Here is a 22154-nt window from a genome sequence, read left to right as displayed (position 1 = left end):
AAATGTTGTTTGACTGAAGTAAAAGTCAATTTAGAGGAAGAGAGGTGGGGAATGAGTTCAGGACACAACACAGGTGGGATTCAAACCTGCATCTCCCAAATAAGTGTCTAGAGCATGTGCGCTAACCACTGGGCCACAGCTCCAACCAGAGATTTCTAACATGAGTTTGCAGAAGTTTCCTTGTTTCCATTAATACAATTTTGATTGGAACTCAAAGTTAAGGCTGTATCCTACAAACTGGCATTGAGCAGAACAAAATTCTGTGTAAATTAATAGTTTATAGATCCACTCTTATCTAAAATGTTGTACTCAATTGTGAATTTAATTGATGAACAAAATTGAAATGTGTTTGGATCATTAATGAGGCCCAGTGGAAAGATGGATTGTCATGACAAAAGTAACTAGCTACAGGGTTCCCACCCTTATTGACCAATAAATCTCCATGACTTTTTTTTCATGACATATCCATTACTGGATACACTAGGGCTGGGTGATAAAACAGTCTTGAAAAACAAAATTCCATGATATCATTGATAAACCTTTGAGTAATTTTCTTTATTTAACATATGTTCTACATCTACATGATCAGGTGTGTGTTTGGCAAAGTTATACACACAAGTAACTAACTGAATCATGAAATTTGCCCGTTTGGAAGTATTAGCTGGCTAGCGACTAACTGGCCCTGTTGTCATGTAAACTAGGGCTGAAACGATTAGTCGACATTAATCGACAACGTTGACAATAAAAAAAATTGTCAACAAAAATTTTTGTTGTCAAATAGTCGTTTGATCTAATTTAACGTAACATGAGATCACATTAAACTCTAATGATGACGCATAAAAGCAGCACTGCAGCTCGTGCCTGACAGAGGAGAGGAAGAATAACACAGCTCACAGTCCAGATGCACTCTAAACTTTCCAAACAGATTCAGGTGATGTAGATTGCAAAGTATGAGGGAATTATAATGCAAAAATACAAAATAAGTAAATACAGAAGCATTCTCATTGTGGAGCCGGAGCTGCCGTTCTGCTGAAGCAAAATTTGCGTGTTGTGCATCTTTAAAGGAAACACCCCGGCGTTACATCTTAAATGTAGTTATATTTAATTTGTTATAGCTTTATTAATGTTCAAATAATATGGAAGCAGATCATGTAAATAACTACAAACTCCGAAACTGGCATTTCTGTGTATTCAGCGCCTCTTCCGATCTTCCAATCTAAGAGGGAGAGATTGAAACTGCATCTGGCTGATGTACACTCTGTCGTGGGGACGCTCATCCCTCGAGCGCGTACACTTAATGCAGCTAGATTATAACGTGATGACTCGTGACTTATTGAATTATAATATCTGTGTCACTGTGCATTTCTTATCGTGAAGAAAATTGGCAATACACAGCTTTTTTAATAAGAGAGAGTTTGTTTTTTTGAGAGTTAAAGATGGATTGTAGTGAACAGAAAGGTGAGAGAGGGTAGTCTTCACCCCATTATACACTGCTACAAAATACATTTTGGTTTGTTTTGTTTTGGCTTGTTTTCCAGTATAAATATCTAAAACTCCTTTAAAACAATGTACATTTTCTTTAGCAGCTATTTCTTTATTTAACATATGTTCTACATCTACATGATCAGGTGTGTGTTTGGCAAAGTTGTGTGAGCGAGACACATTCAACTGGCAAACATCTTACTGATGCAGGATCCAATGTAGACGTGTAACACAGAAACCCCGCTTCAAGGTGTAAAACATGTACTTTCTGAATAACGTGACTATGCACCATCAACCCAAGAGGTCCGGTATGGCGAGGGTAAATAAATTCTAGCAAAATAAATGGTCACTTGAACTGAATCCAGACCACTCTGTACTAATTATTCCCAAAGTAAGCAGTGGGAGAAGAGGTTCTGTACGTTCCACAACAGTCAAACATCTACCCTGAATAAATGAGAGCAAACAGATCACTCATTTGAGAAGGTGCGGTGGTCTCAGGCAGCATTAATTTATGCACTTAATCCCAGCCTGACCCGCTCAGCACGGCCTTGTTTAAGAAGTCAGAAGAGAGAAGTCACGTACCGTCAGTGCTTACTCCCTGACTCTCTCCAGTGGCTGCTTATGGAGGACTAACACTGTTGTATCTGGAACCTGCTGAGAGAGAAGTAGTTATTAATCCTTTGTGAGAAGAAATATGTAATAACATGTCCAATTTTAAAAGCTGAAGTGTGCAATTTCTGCATGATCAGCATCACTAAATAAATAATCACTGTTTTCAAACATATTCCAGAAAACTCCCCGTCCTCCATTGGTTGTACAAACTCACGCCATTCAAACCAATGCTGCTGTATAGGGCTGGACGGGGCACTTAAACAAACAGAGGAATGTTTGGTAGCGCCACAGAAAAACAGTGTTACACTTTTAGGAGAAATCAACCTACTAATGACTTTCTTATAGGGTAGTTGACTGCATATTAAGCTGTTATACAAGAAAGAATTTTAACATAGAAAAAGAAATTACACTGCTTTAAAAAAAAAAAAAACTGTGCAGACATCACAAGCTGTACACTTCTGAAAATCTTTTTAATACAGTGACACATATTAACAAAGTGGGTCAAATTTGGTAAAGGGGACATATCCTGTTCTATTAAAAAAAGTAGTTTGTATACTCCAATGTTCACAATACTAAGCTCCTTCCCCAGTTACATCAGACCATTTATGAAATCTAAGGGGGTAACACTTCATGCGTTTTTACTGATCAGCTATTGGATCACAAAATCACTGTGTAAATAGAGATGTGACCATTGTAAATGCATTTGGTTGTTCAGGCTACATATGTAAATTAGGGCTGGGTGATACGGCAAAAAAAAAAAAAAAAAAAAAAAAAAAAAAACTGGACGATTCACGATTACATTTTTTAAACTTCTAAATGTACTCCAACATGATTCAAATTGTATGTTCTTTATTAGAATGCGAGGCATCCTGGTTAGAGAAATCCAACTTCTTTTCATTATAGGAAACAAAGGTGTGCAAGAAAAATTTACAAATGCACCAATTACACCACAGGGGGAAGTAGTCAACGAGTGTAAATGTAAAATAAATTTAAATCTAATAAACCCAGATGTTCAGAAATAATAGAATAAGAAAACTGCTAAATAATTCTTAGCCAGTGTAGGTATTCATTTCATCTAAACCAAGTCTATCTAGAAAGTTATCTAGAAATCAATATCTACAGTATAAATAATCAGGTTTATCTAGAAAGTACTCTTTGCATATCAAACAATTTGTATGTATATTCATAAACCCCTGCAGATAGAGATGTGTCCTCTAGTGGTTCACGCTGAGCAGCACAGAAATATTAAATAATTTATCAATTATTTACAATGCAAATAGCAAAGTTTGTCAAAATGATCGCTTGCCAAATGTTGGCAATAGATGCAATACACTTGAAACGTCACAGAACAAAGAAATAATTAGTGATCTGTCTGAATCATCATGGTAAAAGGAGCAGCGGATGTTAATTCTCCCATATATAGTCTCTCCATGATTTGAAATGAAGCGCCCATAACTGTCACGTAACTAACGCTTTATAATGGTAAAAAGAAAAGAAAGGAGACCGTTCATCAACATGCACACGCCGAGGAGAGTTATGGTCTTAAGCCAGTGTATACCTGCATGATGGACGAAGCTGAGCTACAATCACACTGTGTACAGTCGTACTGGGAAAATTACGCTGTCTTTAATATCAGTCTCAGTATTGTTAACCTGTCGTGTTCATTTGGTGCATGCCACACACGTGCAGCTGATCAGATCGGGAGTGGCATTAAGACAAGCGCTGTGAATTCTTTTTCTCCTCATTTTTCAGCCTTTGGTGGATTTACAACGTACCTAACTTTAGCATTTGCAATATTTTTTTGCAAAATCTCGATTTAAAAAAAATAAAAACGCAAGTCAAAACGCAAATTTGAATTAATTGGAAAAACCGCCCAGCCCTTACGTTAACTTTGACAAAGAAAATTTTCGACGAAATCATAGCAAAAAAGTCAGTTTTAAGTTTTTTTGTTCTGAAATGTGTCAGACGGCAATTCATAACATTACGCAGGTACCAGGGTCAATGACGTGACAATAATTGTTTTGTCCAGCTCTATTAAATTATTCAAAATTACATTACAAATAGGGCTGGGCGATATGGCCAAAAAATATCACAATATATATATATATATATTTTTCATATTCTAAATCGATATTTATCATGATATACACTTAACACCATTAATAGGAGAGGAAATGCATTCCACTTGTTTGTTAGACATCAAGAATTAATGGTCAACATAACTTGTTTGTGTACACGCAAACCCCAGAGGGTAAGCTACCTTTTAATTTCAATTAAATTGCATAGTCTTCAGCTGACGTTTGACTCCACTGAAAGACTTTCTTGTGACGCTCCACACTCCAGCTCAGTAGGTGTTGATAATGCACCATAAGCTGGACTGCCAACTGCCAATTAACATCAAAAGAAGAAGAAACACTTTCTTGCCTGTGACAGAGCTATGGATCATGAAAAAACATTTAACTAAATAGTACATAAATAAACAGCAATGATGTTAATGTGTGAGTTGTTGTTGTGTTCAGTGAATAGCTGTATTGCACTGTCAGTGCTGTCTTGTTTGATACACAACGATATTGTTATATCCTAATAGCCGGGTAGCTATTTGCTAGCTAGCGGCTACCAAGCCTCATTATTGCTTTACTAACAACAGGGCTAGGTAGCCACTAGCCTGCTAATACTTCCTAACTGGCTGATTTCATGACTATGATTCAGTTAGCTATTTGTGTGTATAACTTTGCTGAACTGCTTGCATTTTAGCAACACGCACCTGGTACGATCATCTAGATGTAGAACATAGTCAAAATATAGAAAATAACGCAAATATGTATCACTGATATTGAGAATATATATATATATATATATATATATATATATATATATATATATATATATATATATATATAATAAATATCAATATTGTTTTATCGCCCAGCCCTAATTAAAAATGCAATTAACACAAAACAATTACTGAATTGAACCTTTTCTATGATGAATATGTTTTCAATTACGGAGTTCAAAGTTGATATTTTTCTCTGGGGCTTAAAGTAAAAAATATCATGTATTGTAACTGCCTGGAGACAGTAAAAAAAAGAAATACAATTCTTATTATAAGCTGGAGTTCTTGGAAAAAATAAATGTTGGCATTATTAGTACAAAATAATCTTATTAATATTTCTTTAAAAAAAAAAAAACAAAAGCAGTGAAAATGTTTTATTTTAAAATAGGATAAAAAAAAATTAAAAAAAAAGGTTTTGTCCACTAAAAAGTAATGCGGTATAACCAACATGTAGGTAGCGATTTTGTTGTCATGTGACAAAAACCCCCAGAAAGGACCCCTTTAGAACCTTGATACCATTTGTGAATTAAAATCATTATTTTGTTATATTATTAAATATTAATATTTTGACATTTTTATGAAAAGGCACATTTTGTTCAGGCCTAAAAACTTCTTGATATTCCTGAAATAAAACAAAATATTTGAATATACCTTGAAATATAACATTTTTGAAACTAATGATCAAGTTGTGCATGGAAAGTAATGAAAAATTCGTGGGAGTAACCATCAAGTTCAAAAGTATTGAACTCATTAAATCAATATTTTGTTGTAAAAAAAATGCTATCAATTCTTTTCAAAAATTTGTGAAAACCAACATGGACATAAAGATTACATTTCTACGAACTTGGCGTGTGTTTTAAACTAGATTTTTAAAAGATTTCTCATTTTTATAAGCTTAAACAACCTTTTTTGTCAATGACCCACCACTGTATTCCCACTATTTACGAAAGGGGTGCAAAAGGAGCATTTGGACTGCATGATTAATCAAACAAATAATCAAAATTACAATTATAGCTGCCAAAATTAACTTCTTGTGAAAAGTGTCAATTAAAAAATTCCACTTTTGGCTATTTACTCCTCAATGTATAACTTGTTTTTTATTTGCAGCGAATAAGCATAAAAATGATCTTGTAGAACTAGATTACAACATCTACTAGGTGCAACAAACCTTAAATAACATCATAATTGGACTCCATGGATTAAGGCTACTGCAAAAGTATAGAACATGGCCCCTTTAGTTTTAAAGTATGAAGCGATATCTAAAAGGTATTCAAGCAATGTTATTCTTTGTAGTATTAGATGATTCCTTTGCTACAAAAGTACAAAACTGCAAGAAAGAAACCACAAGCCACACAATGTGTGAATTCTTTACCCAAGTCTAGTGCACACACAGCTGCAGATCTCTGCTTGTGGTGTGTGACTGTTAATGGCTGTAGCAGATTAATCCACTTTAATGCTCCTATCGGTGCATTTGAATGCACCGGGTGGGCTGCTTTTAAACATCACCTGGGAGCTCTCCATGCATGGCAGAAGTTGAATCACTGCTGACCCAACTCCAGTCTATATCTGGTGTCCCCTTAATGGGCATCAGTGAGCGACCACAAACACTCATGCTGACCCTGGGGTTGTTGTTCTTTGCGCCGTGCGAGATCCAGACGGCACAGAGTGAGAGAGAGAGATAACAGATGCAGTACAGCATCACGCATCAGTTCTGCACTCATCTTCCTGGTGATCACTCACTCTATCACTGCGGGGGAGGATGGAGAGCAAGCATGCAATTCTAGAAGGGGAACAGTAAATGCCGCGACCTGCCAGCTCTGTAAACAATAATTCCAGCCATGCTCACACAGTCACTATCTACTGCTTCTGGTCATAGGGTAAATCCATTTTCACTGGACAACTCACTGTCTGATACCCAAGTCCCATGGTTCCATTTACAACAATAATAATGAAATAATAATAAAACAGAACTGGATTATTTAAGACATCTGAATTTGGTTAAGTAAATTGTTCTTGAACGTTGCATTGGTGGAGGAAAATTGTACTAAATCCATTGTGGGTAGCCAAACCAACAATTGGTCACTGATCTGTTCTGATTGGGTCATGAACAGCAGGAAAAAAGTAGGGATGCACCGATCTGATACCTGGATCGGTATCGGGTCCGATACTGATGTTTTTAAATGGATCGGGTATCGGTCTGACGAGCCCAATCCAAATCCGATACTGTGTGTTAGTCATGTTCGTTACTGTCAAGCTCCAAAAATGACATAAAAGAACCATAAAAACACCATTAAAGCAGTTCATATGACTCGTGCATTTTATTCAAAGCCACTTGAAGACGTGCGACAGCTCTGTGAATCACAAAAGGCTGTGTTTAATAAGTAAATATATAAAATGCACGAGCAGCTCCAGCACGTTATTGAATGGCGCTGCTCTGTTTACACACACACTCGTGGCTATTTTTAGCCTTCACAGTGGTGCGCAATATTTGAGCGCTACTCACAAACAGCATCTCAGATGTAGATGCTCAATAGTTTGGTTCACTTATATGCATTTATAATGGCACTGGAGGTGCTTTTTTGACCAGAATTTGAATAAGAAGCTAATTAAACTACTGTGAATTTGCCTACAAACAGACACATACAGGACTTCCTGGAGAGTTCAGAATGTCATAATAAAAGCATGAGGGTTTTAAAAGTTAAAGTTGCACGATTGAGAAATATTACTATATATTACTATTATAATATATTATTATTATTATCATTTGTTTACAAATTATAATAATATTTAAGTTGAATGGGTTCCAAAAAAATAACTGTGTGAATGAAAAGTGAGCTGATATCTTACAAATAATATGGAACAAAAAAGAGATCTGAATCCTTTAAAGTCCAGATACAAGTTGAAAATAATCTGCAAAAAAATTGCAAACTTCTTTTCTACTGATGACTTATACTGGAATTACTGTTAATTTTGCTGCTACATTACATACTAGTTAACAATGAAGTATTTCTTAATAAGCGATACATTTATATTGAAATAATGTGTAGTTAGAGGTTTGTGTTTCTTTACATATTAAAGAGTACTCCCAATTAGTTCCACACAATAATGTAAAGATATTCTAAACTGATTATGCAAAAAAACAACACTGGTATTGGATCGGTATCTGCCGACACTGAGATTTCCGATATCGGAATCGGAAGAGAAAAAGTGGTATCGGTGCATAAAAAAGCAAGGTAAAATGCAAAAAATGTAACTACATTAAATACAGGTTCACTTTCAACAACGATATGGTTCATTCTGACCACAATGCATTTAGTGCAACAAATAATTGGCTGCTGAGAGCATGACACTATCAGTTTTGTATGATAAACAATTTTGAGAATCAGAACCAGAATCATTCCTAACCACAATCCATATTTGGAGCTGGAAGCACTGCAGAGTTAAAGATTGCTCTATACCTTTAAGTTAATTTGAGTTCATCTGATACATCATCACTGCATTCTACATTGGTTCAACAGAAACAAGCTGTTTAAGTGTTGTCACCACAGGCGAATGCACCTCTTGCTGTAATGTGCAAAGCAGCTATAACTTTTCAATTAAAGCATGTGATAAAATGAGAACTTGTGTCTAATTTGCCATCAGCCAAAACACAACACACTGCTTCTGCACCATACAGCTATTATTAATGTAATCACAGTCAGAGAACAGCATGCTTGCCAGTGTGATATTTAATTATTACTTAATAGCTTATTTTTTATATTTAATGTGATATATATGATATTTTTATTTATATTGTATTCAGTGTAAGCTTAATGCAAGTACACCTTAAAACAAGATGTTTACTCACAATGAACTTGGAAACATACTGTAGTTAAAAAATATGTATCTTTTACTCGCTATGCAATTATGTAATAATTGCACACATCTTAACTGAAGTAGTCAGACATCTGTTGTGAAACCCTTACAAAGCACACAACAGGGATCAAGTGATAAAAAAGCCCTAGGTCAAGCAAGCAAATCAAACATTTATTTATTTATCGAGGCAGCACTGTTGCCTCTGCATTGTTGACATTTGTTTTGTTTTTTTAAAAGGTAAACCAAGTTTTGTCTCTCCAATTTCAAAATTATAGCCCAGTCTCTAGTGGGCACTTAACTGATTCATCTGAGGACTCTTAAAACTGACCAACCATGTGTCGTCAATGGGCATTATGCCAAGACTTTACTGGAGGTTGTGCAGGCTCTTTCCATGTGCTTCAATCAGTGGCGGGCCGTGCATTTAAAGTCTAGGTCTTCAGTGTGATTCTTGCCATTAAGAAAACACAGTTTCACAAAGAATAAGACACCCTATGCCTTTGGGCATCATACATTATATCGCAGCTAACTAGTAATACCAATTGACATTTTAAAAACACGTCCACGCACGAAAGCCAGAACTTGAAACGACACTTAATGCTTAAGCAAGCCTAATATTAACTGTAGCATGACTGTTTTGTGAAATGAACGTCTCCCGAACAGACATTCAAAAATCATAATTTTTCATACGAATCTACCAAGGAGGTCTATAATACCTGCAAAATATATATATATATATATATATAATAATGTTTGCGATTTAAATGTTGCTTGTTATAAATTTCGTTTCATCAAGGGTACACGGTTATGCTGCGTTCCATTCAAGTTGGATGAGGGATATTCCTACTTGATATCTCCGACCATAAATGCATTCCATTCCCCGATATTCGGAACTGCGACGCTCCCGTTAGCTTAGCAGGGGTTTGACTCTCATTAGAGATGTCTCCTAGCAACCCAACTGATAAACAATGCGGCAGCGCTACATCTGTGCTTCAGGTGTACGATTATCAAAAGAGAGTATAATGTTTTATACACCGGTTTCTGCAGGTGTTTGTTAAACAAGCTTTAATATCATGTAATGTGGAAACAAACTCATTTATCGATATTACTTAATAAAGTGAATGTTTATCACTTACTTTGTATATCTCCCTGAGTGTCGACATGTTTGTGTGACATCATGCCCCTGCATCTCGGCGAAATCGGAGTTGAGAACTTCTGCACGAGCCTACAAGTTGTAATTCTGACTTCAAGATACATTCCATTGCACTTTTCCTAGTAGGAAGTTGTAAAATCCGACTTTCCGAGTTGAATGGAACGCAGCACTACTTTTCAAAACTTGATCTGACACTGAATTCTCCAGCAACCTCTAATTTACACTTAGAAAACTCTTGATGAACAACGCAAAAAGCACTTACCAATTTACTTGAAGTGAAAATCAGTCCTCATTTCCTGTTTAATAAATGAAGCAATCACATGATCATGCAGAACATCTCATGTTTTTAAATCCATAAAGGATCTCTTTCTCAATGGCAATACCAGCAGTGATGACAGCTGACTCTTCAGACAGCTTGATCTTACGCTTTTCGCTCTTGAATTATGCACATCACTTAAAGCGTGATTGCGTCACTCAAGGCCAGCTAGAAGGCCTCGACCGGGACATATCCTAAAGATCACACCCACCAAGAACAAGTAAATCAATCTGATTGGCTGATGAATCTGACAATCTGACTTTAGTTGCTCATTCATTTGCTCTGTTGAGGGATTCTCCAGAAATTCTGAAGGTCTGACGGGGTGGAGCTCAGACTCACGTGCTGCTTCGGGCATGCGATTTGTGAAACAGTTGTCACAGTTTGCTTGTAAGCATCAAGGAATAAATTCTGACTGGATAAACTTTTTTCTCTATTTGTTTGTAGATTAATTAAGAGTGGAAAGCGATTAAAAATGCATAGGCAAAAAGGTGATTGAGAATGAAAGGATGAAAAATATTTATTTATTTGGCATGTTAGGCCAGCAGAGAAGGATTTGCTGGCCCTGAGAATTCGCCAATGGCTTCAATATAACTGCAGTGACTGGCAGAATAGCACACCTGAATGAAGGAAGGAAAGGAGGAGAAAGAAAAAAAGCAATAAAGCAGGGAAGAAAGGAAGGAAAGAAAGAAAGAAAAAGAAGGAAAAGAAGGAAAGAAAAGAGGAGGAAGAACAAAAGCAAAAAAACAGGGAAGGAAGGAAAATAGAGGAAGAGTAAAATAAATAATAAAAACAAAGAAGGGAGAGTAAGATTAAAAAAACAAAACAAAACAAAAACATGATAGCAGATATGCATGTTTTTCTGCGGGCCGCCAGAAATGACAGCACTCCAGTAACAGATCTGCTTGACAAGCTTTCCCTGACTGAGCTCTCTCTCAGATGAAACATACCCTTGCTGCAATCCAGCATTTTACAGCTGCAAATATTGATACTCAGCCAACAATATTAAACTCACAAAATACAATGAGAACAACTGCATTTACAATCAATTATTGTCAAGATATAGCACAGCACAATTGCTCCACAAGACCACCACACTTTATTGACCTGAACCAGAATGTGAAGGTTTCGACAAGTCCTAGTGCTGCTACACATTGATCAAATTGCACTAAAATAGAGGCATTACCAGAAGTGTAATCAATGCACACTGCTCTAATCCAAACATCAATAATTACACTCTTATGTGAGCTGGTATGATGCATTAAAGCGCTGCACACTCAATTATCTATGAAAACAAATTTGGAGTTTGAAGTGAATAATGGGTACCTTGTGAAGATAAAGGACATGGTAATTTATTTTAATTGCTTTCTGTCAGTGTTACAAGCTAATCAAGCTTTAAATGACAAAAAGACAAGAAATTAATAACAAAAAAGAAACAATTTGTCAACTTAAGAGTACTTATGCTTGATGACAGATAAAGAATGGACTAGGAAATGCAATATTTATTTCCAAAATAGAGTTGATTAAACAGAAACTCTAAAGGCAAGAAAGCAAGCAGATCATGCATGGCAGTATAACTTAATGTGGGTCTATATTTGAGGTCTATATATGTATCACCATGTGGAGTGTTATTTCTGCGTCTAATTCCATCTAGCTCCACACACAGGCGATGAGCCAAGCGGGATTGTCAGTTAAGAAGAACGTGTGCCGACGATGGAAAGCGGAATTTAATTAGCGATCTCAGTCACCCACACATACAGAGCTCCGCTTTGAATACTGGAGAAAAGGTCGCTTTCCAGATGAGAATAGCTTGACTGTGGGATAGATGTCAAGCAGACAGAGTCTGTGCTATACATTTAAATTGTTAAAGCTGTCGTAATCTACTAACAGACGCCTACTTAAACTTGGACATCGGATATCGCACAAACTGCATCTTTTGCCTTTGAGCCACAAAGCCATGACTTAAAAAATTGTTCACCAACACTTACGATTCTTTATTTACTCACCCTCATGTCGTATGTCACAAAGACAGAATTTTTGGGTGAGCTTTTGCTTTAAAACTAACATGGCACATCTGGAAAGTGTCACACATTACCCATTGGCCATGACAGCCTTTTTCAGGACAAACGTGTTCCTTGTCAGGTAACATTCTTGCAAAAAAAAAAAAAAAAAAAGTCGTTTTTCTGAACATGTTGTGTAAGACCTTTGTAAAAACAATGACTTTCAGCAATCCAAAGCATCAGTTTCCAACATCCGAAAGCCAAGGGAATTGACAAACCAGTCTGGCTGCACACTGCAGTTCAGTTACAAGGAAATCAAGATGAATCTGCTGGCCGAACCCAGATTTTCTCTTGTCAGCAACTGTAAAGGTCAGGTGTGCCATTATTATGAAGCACTGGTGCCCTTCAGCTTTCAGGAACTCTGTCCTCTCAGCCTTCTTTAATATGCTTTATAGATGAATTTAAAAGAAGTTGCAACAAAATGACCTAGCACCAAATTATTAATATCCAAAAAAAAAAAAAAAAAATGGGATTAGAGGTAGACCGATATATCAGTTTTACCGATTAATCAGTGCCGATAGTTGCTTTTTGGAACTATCGGTTATCGGCACAAATCTATGCCGATAGTTTCCAATAGTTTTTTCATCATTTCAAAATAAGAGTCCCCTATGTGTTTTAAGCTTGTATATACTTAAAAGTCCTGCGTTATGCACCAAATCTTCGGCTGATTAATCGGTTATTGGCCTTTCCCACAACCTTAGTTATCGGTATCAACAAAATCCACTATTGGTCGACCTGTAAATGGGTTCATCTCTAATGTTGCTTTCAGAGGCTTTATATGGAGTTATATGGAGGATGAAAATAAGGTGCATTCAGAACTGTTCTGAGACCAGTGCAGAAAGACAGCACACTGGAGGTCAAGTAATTTACTAAATAGGGAGCAAGGGAGCATCCTATAGCTCTCTATGCAGCTAAGTGCATTCAATACAAACTTCCTATCAAAGGTTCAGTTTCAGGCTGCAGATGATGTTTGGACCACTCAACATGTTTGACAGACATGGGACAATGATAATGAGTACATAGATTCAGAATTTATAATGTATAATTTTATTTTTACATGGTTGGCAGTGATTGGATGATGCTTGCCATTACTTTGAATCAGAAATAACTATGCTATGTCTGTAATGTCTCAAAAACATGAATAACCAACACTCTTGGAAACATCATTAAAAAATTTTTTTGACTTTCTCTTGCTTGGTATTATTTACAATTTCACAACTTAGTCCCAATATCCACATATGTGGACATACAATTTTAGGAAAAATATTTGGTCTAGTATTTTTATTTATGTATTTATTTATTTATTGCTTGTTTATTAAGTGCTACTAGTTACAAATCAAAAAGGGAAATGGAAAATGTACACAGCAGTCAAGCTCGGGTCTCAGGAGGATATACATGCCAACTGTGTTATGATTGGCTAACATCTTTGAAGCACAAACGCCCCCCGCCAACACCTGTGGAACTGTTTTTTCCAAGAATAAAAGAATGAAAACGTTAAGTCCAGGCAATCATTAACAGAGATATGTTCCAATTTATGTGAAGCATGCAATCAAACTACTACAGTTGTTCCAAATGAAATAACAATCGAATACTGCTGCTCTCGAATACTTATATTATTAGGCATACAAGACATGGTGACACAATAATGCTAAATAAAGCTGAGAATAGTGAAAAGAGTCCAGACTAACATAAGCTGCGAATGTGAAGGATCAATAAATCTATATTCAGCTTTAATGGACGGTCGACCTGGGCTTTTGTCTCTGCAGTGTAGCCACTTCAATACGAATCCTGTGTAATGGGAAGTAGCAGAATGTTCGCCGTGTGGGGAGTCACCTGCCAGTTCATTTTGCTAATCGACTGGGGGAGGAGATCGCCCTCAACTGATTTGCTGCTTAAGCAATGGGCGTTCCGATGCGTTGGCCAAAATATCGGATGTCCTGGCTGATAAGAGACAGATGAGAAGGCAGCCACTAGCAGTTACTACATAATTTTCTTTCTTTGCACTCCGCACTACGTTTTCTTCTAACATAATAAAATAATTTAATCTTGCTTCAATATTTTGTGAGCAATTATGCATTTCTTTGGTAAGTAACAGTGTAATAATGATCTGCTCTGCATTGGAGTCCTGATCATAGTTTATTTGCAATTAAAAACACTAACTATACAATTCCTTCCCTTTCAAATAAACAAACAAACAAACAGAAAAGTAGTATTAACTTTGTTACTCAATTTGTTACAGCATTACTGTCATATCCAATATAGTTGGCACTGCTTCATCTTTCAACATAAGTTTTTTGAAGAGTCTAAATCATAAAAGTTCTCAAAAGAATCTTTAGAGAAATGTGCTGAACAAAACTTATAATACCACATTGACGCGATCAGGAACTTTGTTAAAAATAAACTTCAGCCGCTCTTTCCAAACATTGTCATCCTTCAGAAGGCTATGCAGAAACCCTGAATTTCCACAGCCAGTAACGGCACAACATTTTCGAATCGTCCCCGATATTGCGATCTCTTTTTTAGTTAAATAACAACTACAGCAATGGTCCCTCTATGTGTGTAGAAATGACTGTGCACCACTGGGCAGACCAAAGAGGCAATAATGTAAAAGGAGGCACTGATCTCTTGCTGTGGAGGCAGTCGTACATTAATGAAGTCCCCCAGTTTACGTAGAGAAGTCGCGGAAGTATAGAACGAGAGTCGTTTTAGCAGCTTGGTGTAAATAAATACTGTTTTTGGACTAGGGAGGAAGTTTTGAGTTCTGAAACTTACTGTATGTTTTTATAGTACAATTAAAAAAAAAAACTCTTAGATGTCAAAAGATCAAGGTAAAATGTATTCCTCATGACTTGACCCCTTTAATGAAACAACCTTCCTTTTCTTCAGGCAAAACAGAATTTCTTATTTTTCTTTCGATTTTAGGGATAAATATGACCCAGATATATTCTTGACAGGTTTTGTGAGATTCATTTATTAGTACAAAATATCTTGTATGGGGAATCTAAAACAAAGACTTGTAAAAATTAATGGCAAAAAATAAAATAATTGCATACAACATTAGCACACATTTCTGGTTGGCCAAGATCTTTTCTTGTTTCTTTTCAGAATTTGCATGTAATTTTTATGAGCCAATTCAAACGACTGTAAAAAGCCATTAATATGTTTGAAGGCACATCAGTGTGAACTGAGTGACTGACTGCAGAGACCTCTAATTAACAGTACCAGCCTTAGATGTCCAGATGTTCTCTTCAAAGAGCTAAATGCTGCACACTGAACACATAAATAGAGATGCATAAGTACAAAGAAAAATGAAATAAAATTAAAGAATGTATGACAATGAGGTGGAGAAATCTTAATCAGTATCAGCCTTCAGAAAAGTGCACAAAATTGCCAACGATCATGTTAGCACTAAAGTTCAAACCTGAGCAAATGCAACAGTTCAGTGTCAGGATTCTTGTTCGAACCGTCAATTTCTACCAGAAGACGATGAAGGTAGGGGAGAGGAGCTTACGCTTTACAGTAGGATGCAACCTAAACTGGTGGTGTTGGGGTGACGGGGGGTTGAAGCACATGGCATACGAATCAATGAGGAACAGTTGAGCGGAGCTTATAAGGCAAGGGCTAGATCAAGATTGAATGAGATGCCTGATTGAATGAATAAATGACGTAAAGCTTACTACGAGTTCTCTACCAGAAAAATCGCATATACTTCCACTTCCTGCAACACTATTCATTGACAGCACTGCGCCATGGCAAAATAAATTTTGCAGCCCGAGTTGAATGTGATGAGATAAAAAGCAGACTTATCTCACTGTGAATTCAGTGAAGTGGGTTAAAAGTTCATTAGGTCTGTGCTTACCGAAATTCAAACCACTGACCCCAGTGGATGAATCTGGAAGCGATGAACGGATGGGCACATGTGAGGTTCAGTTTTCAGGTAATATACAGTGCATCCGGAAAGTATTCACAGCGCTTCACTTTTTCCACATTTTGTTATGTTACAGCCTTATTCCAAAATGGATTAAACTCATTATTTTCCTCAAAATTCTACAAACAATACCCCATAATGACAACGTGAAAAAAGTTTGTTTGAAATCTTTGCAAATTTCTAAAAAAAAAAAAACGAAAAAAAAAAAAAAAAAAAAAATCACATGTACATAAGTATTCACAGCCTTTGCCATGACACTCAAAATTGAGCTCAGGTGCATCCTGTTTCCACTGATCATCCTTGAGATGTTTCTACAACTTGATTGGAGTCCACCTGTGGTAAATTCAGTTGATTGGACATGATTTGGAAAGGCTCACACCTGTCTATATAAGGTCCCACAGTTAACAGTGCATGTCAGAGCATAAACCAAGCCATGAAGTCCAAGGAATTGTCTGTAGACCTCCGAGACAGGATTGTATCAAGGCACAGATCTGGGGAAGGGTACAGAAAAATGTCTGCAGCATTGAAGGTCCCAATGAGCACAGTGGCCTCCATCATCCGTAAATGGAATAAGTTTGGAACCACCAGGACTCTTCCTAGAGCTGGCCGCCTGGCCAATCTGAGCGATCGGGGGAGAAGGGCCTTAGTCAGGGAGGTGACCAAGAACCTGATGGTCACTCTGACAGAGCTCCAGCGTTTCTCTGTGGAGAGAGGAGAACCTTCCAGAAGAACAACCATCTCTGCAGCACTCCACCAATCAGGCCTGTATGGTAGAGTGGCCAGACGGAAGCCACTCCTCAGTAAAAGGCACATGACAGCCCGCCAGGAGTATGCCAAAAGGCACCTGAAGGACTCTCAGACCAAGAGAAACAAAGTTCTCTGGTCTGATGAAACAAAGATTGAACTCTTTGGCCTGAATGGCAAGCGTCATGTCTGGAGGAAACCAGGCACCGCTCATCACCTGGCCAATACCATCCCTACAGTGAAGCATGGTGGTGGCAGCATCAGGCTGTGGGGATGTTTTTCAGCGGCAGGAACTGGGAGACTAGTCAGGATCGAGGGAAAGATGAATGCACCAATGTACAGAGACTTCCTTGGTGAAAACCTGCTCCAGAATGCTCTGAACCTCAGACTGGGGCGAAGGTTCATCTTCCAACAGGACAACGACCCTAAGCACACAGCCAAGATAACAAAGGAGTGGCTACGGGACAATTCAGCCAGAGCCCAGACTTGAACCTGATTGAACATCTCTGGAGAGATCTGAAAATGGCTGTGCACCGACGCTCCCCATCCAACCTGATGGAGCTTGAGAGGTCCTGCAAAGAAGAATGGGAGAAACTGCCCAAAAATAGGTGTGCCAAGCTTGTAGCATCATACTCAAAAAGACTTGAGGCTGTAATTGGTGCCAAAGGTGCTTCAACAAAGTATTGAGCAAAGGCTGTGAATACTTATGTACATGTGATTTTTTTTTTTCGTTTTTCATTTTTAATAAATTTGCAAAGATTTCAAACAAACTTCTTTCACGTTGTCATTATGGGGTATTGTTTGTAGAATTTTGAGGAAAATAATGAATTTAATCCATTTTGGAATAAGGCTGTAACATAACAAAATGTGGAAAAAGTGAAGCGCTGTGAATACTTTCCGGATGCACTGTATACACAGAGTGGAGCCAAATGAGTTTTAAGTTGTAAAATCAGTCAACATGAATGCATATTTTATTACCTATACATCCTAACCCAAACCCCAACCCTAAATTTAACTGCCAGCGCAGTAAAAATGTAATTTTATCCGAATTGCACTCATCATTGATTATGTGCGTGAGATTACTTCCTGATTTCCACACAACCAGAATCTGTCTCTGAGGCTGCTCGCGCAATGTGCTATCAGTAGTACCACAGTAAACAGTAACACATTTGAATTCATGCAAAGTTGTCTAATGGGAGTTGCAGCTTGTCAGTAACTCGGCAGAATGGGGTCAAAGTCAGAGTACCGGAACATTTGGTACCAACATGTCGAGTTCAAAAGAATCAAAAGCCCAAAAATTTACATTAAAAAAGCTCCAGCTTTCTAACAACATTCTTTGCTCCTAACATAGCTTCAGCTGTTTTTAGGCAAGGATGCAGATGTTCATAGTCACACATGCACCTGTAAGCTCATTGTGGGTCACCTACAAAAGGTCTGGAGTCATGCTGCTGGCCTCTGCTGTGAAAAGCTTGCATACCCGTGAATGATGAAATCATTCTCCTCTGCCATTTAACAAATAAGGCTTCTCACCAGGTTTCAACTGACTTCCATGAGACGGATCCTGCTGAGATCTCTCACAGAGAGGTCCAGCCCTGTTTATAGCAATAAAAGAGTACTCTCCACTGCCAAATCAGTATTGTTAGCCATGACTCCCGCAGACAATGGCTATCATAGCAAAGAGCCAGATCTCTCCCTGCCCCAGAGGAAAATAATCCTCAACAGTCTGTTTTATCAGACCTATCAAGACTTTTGACCCTGACTCAGCCAGCACACTGTTCCAGAAGTATAGTAATTCTGGTAAACATACACTGGGAAATGCAGGTTTCTACAGGTACCAATTCCATGAAGTGGTCCAAAAGAGTCTGACTGTTTAAGAGTAGAGGAAATCTCTGGGCCAGAGATTATCCTGCTCAAGCATCTCGAAGAGAACCTCTGATCTTGCCAAATGACTGAAGTGCTTGTGACTTTTAGCGGTGCAGGCATATATTCATTCATGATTTTTCCTTGGGAAAAGGAGGAAGGGATGAGTAAATGCTAGATTTAACTTTGGTCAAACAGTGCTGCTATTTGGAAACTTTGTCTTGGAAACACAACCTTGCATCCATTGTGGTAAATCAATCATTCAAGGCATTTGTTTAGCTGGGAAGCTGATCATTTCATGTAGTCCTTACAGGACTTTTCGTAAATGGTCTCTCTGTACATGTACCTTTTATGAAGCTGACATTTAAATGAACCCTCATGTGATGTTCAGGTCAATTATGACCTGCCAAATAGTTAAAACAAGGGATGTCATAAAATAACAATATATTGATCGGCACATTATTTTATTGATATATTTTTGAGGCATCGATTTACAGTATAAACATAAGCCAGCATTTAAATTAGAAACCTAATTTGTGTGCTTTCCAATGGCTTAATAGCTTCAGGAAAACCACAAGGGGGAGATATAACATTTACTGAAGTTGGTAGCCGCTTGGCGCTCACCGGTAGGAGAGGCACAATTGCAGTTACTAAGGTTTTTGTACTCCTTCAAAAATGATCAAAGTGGTGTTGATGAGTTTACAGGTAAGTGTATGAAAACTGGCGTAACTGCGCAAACTGAACTATGAGAAATGACGATGTTTATTATGAAATCTATCAGTGTATAGCACTGAATAAGTTTCATTCAAGCTGTCAAACCACACAAAAAGACATACTTGTAACTGAAAATACATTGTGTAGGCTATCTGAAAGATACATATACACAATCTCATCCAGTGATGACTAGAGAAAATAATTTTTGTCCTTTGGTAATGATTTGGGTCGGATTTAATGGAAAACTTAGTGAGTTGCGTTCAGTAGCACTATATAATGTGCAGCCTGCGGAGTCATAGCTCATCGTCTGTCAGTGGCGGTGTGAGTCCTGTAATAAAACATAATTGTTTCGAATTTTAAAAATGCATCAAGTCGTCCGCCAGATGCATCCCGTGTGATAACCCCATTTACCCTGTCGCTCACACTTTCCCAAAGTTCTGTTGAGAAATATGTTTAAAAAGACAAAGACTACAGTGCAACAAGCAGCCTTATTTATATCTGAAAAAAACAAAAAAAACATGATATATCGATAATCATCAGGAAAATCTTACAATTATAGATGCGTGAAAAAGACATCAATACCAAGCCTAGTTAAAACTAATCTTAATATTGTATTTATTCAAAATGCCTTTCGAATATCCACAACAATGAATAAATGAATCAGTTTTTCTTCCACCAGGCAAAATGTTATATTCTAAAATGAAAATCTTATACCATGAATATAAAGCATGATAGTAAATTTTTTTCAGATGAAATGCCATTTTAAAAAGCTTGCTGCTTGGGAAGCACATTAGCTGAACGGACTTCTTCTTCGGTATGATACAACAAAACCTAACTTCACCTCAACTCCTCCTGAATCAAGGAAAACAGTGTAACAGCTCAAACAGTCTGGACCCAAGCACAAATAGAGGTAGTAAACGCGATTAAGAGCCAGTCTGAGTTGGGTTTCAAACTCTCCTCTCACAAAGAGTGCTCTGTTTGCCACTGTAAAAACATAGCCCCCTGCTCAATACAGAGCATAAACCAAGACCATAGAACAAGTCACCACTCAAAGTCTGGGTCGCATTTGCCCAAGAGCCAAAAAATTTACCTTCGCATGTTCTCCCTTCCTGGCACATCCTGTACTGGACGCCAAATAAGTCTTAAACTGGTATAACACGCACATTCAAGTCAGGCAGAATAAATGCACAAAGATTATGGGTATTATGTGAGGGCTTTGACTCGATTATTGCAATACAGACAAATTACTAAATTAAAATGTGATGTAACAGTCACCAGATGGGATTATGGCGGTACAGATAACAACAGCTAATCCAGTCACGCAAGACATGGTTCTAGTGACAGTGCTTAAAAGGGGATGAATTTAGGGAGACAAATTCTTAGAGATGGTTTTAGCATGCTGACAGCTGAACAGTTACTGTTAGCAAGCTAAAACCCTTTTGGAGAAGTTGATCTTTAAACTCATCCTATTTAAATCATAGCTACTAAAGAATATTGAACTCACTAGTCATCTTCACTAATCAACTAGTCATTAGTTAGATACCTCGTCAGGTAGTTGATCATCCTGACCCATTTGTGGCTCAAAGGAAGCTAGATTTAGAAACAAAAAATAAAGAGCACAGGGGGAAAAAAAGCCCCTCTTCGTACATCCCTCTTAACACAATCTGGGCCATGCCCAATTATTTTACTCCTGCAGTTACCATGGAGACGGGCTCCCTCCCACTCCTGGGTGTTAAGAGATGTTGCGATCGGAGGCCAAGCTTGACACGCAGTGCCGTGCGTGTTATTACCCACTTGTTTTCACACAGCTGCCGTCTCTGAACGCTTTACCTGCTGCAGCAGGAAACAGCTGTGAACTTGCTAATAAGTAGAGGTCGACTTGGACAATGCCACCTCATTTTATCAGATATACACAACAAGCCAAGCTCGACTGGATACTTACAAAGTGTGACTGATTCGGTTAATGGAAACTGTCTTACTGTGTCCTGAAATTAGCAGGTACACTACGCTGTGGTACCTAAATTGTGGAAGCTATTTTGAAGCTATAGCTTTTCAAGTTACAAGCAACTCATCTTTTAAAGTAGTTAAACTTTTTACATCAAGATATTTAAACACTATACATAATTTCTTAACTGGTCTCATATGGAATCATGTTACTATATCAAAAATACACTAGAGTAGGGCTGAAATGATTAGTCGAAATGATCAACAACAAAAACAATTGTCAACAAATTATTTTGCTGTCGAATAGTCATTTGATCTCATTGGACGTAACATTAGAACATTGATTTTTCTGCTAAGAGCTAATGATTTATAGTTCACCCGAACAGTTGATTAATCGGTCTAATAATCATTAGATTAGTCGATTACGAAATATTTGTTAGTTGCAACCCTACACTAGAGGCACCACAACAAAGAATTGTATTCCCTTTTACACAAAAGTAAAATGGCAAATTATCAGTTCATCAACACATACTTTTCACGTTCCTCACACAATGCTATAGAATGACATATAAACACTTTTATTCTAGCACATGACTTGTAAGGCGATAGCCTAGACTTTGCCTCAGTTGAGCTACCGTTCACTATGATCACTCCCAAAC

General features: G+C 37.5%; 1 protein-coding gene across 8 annotated transcripts in view; it reads right to left on the bottom strand.

Annotated features, from left to right (window-relative positions):
* LOC127433500 (spermatid perinuclear RNA-binding protein-like) overlaps positions 1-22154 on the bottom strand; it is a 169733-nt gene that overhangs the window by 107530 nt on the left and 40049 nt on the right. For 5 of the 8 annotated variants that reach the window (XM_051685455.1, XM_051685457.1, XM_051685452.1 and 2 more), the window contains exon 2: positions 2065-2136. The exons of 1 other annotated variant lie outside the window; for it this stretch is intronic. The gene's annotated coding sequence lies outside the window, so the exon portion shown is untranslated. The remainder of the gene's footprint in view (positions 1-2064; positions 2137-22154) is intronic. 2 more of the 8 variants (XM_051685453.1, XM_051685454.1) reach the window with 1 other exon arrangement.

This window comes from Myxocyprinus asiaticus, chromosome 43 (genome assembly GCF_019703515.2).
Source record: "Myxocyprinus asiaticus isolate MX2 ecotype Aquarium Trade chromosome 43, UBuf_Myxa_2, whole genome shotgun sequence".
Taxonomy (NCBI): domain Eukaryota; kingdom Metazoa; phylum Chordata; class Actinopteri; order Cypriniformes; family Catostomidae; genus Myxocyprinus; species Myxocyprinus asiaticus.
This window is presented reverse-complemented; position numbering and strand designations above follow the sequence as displayed.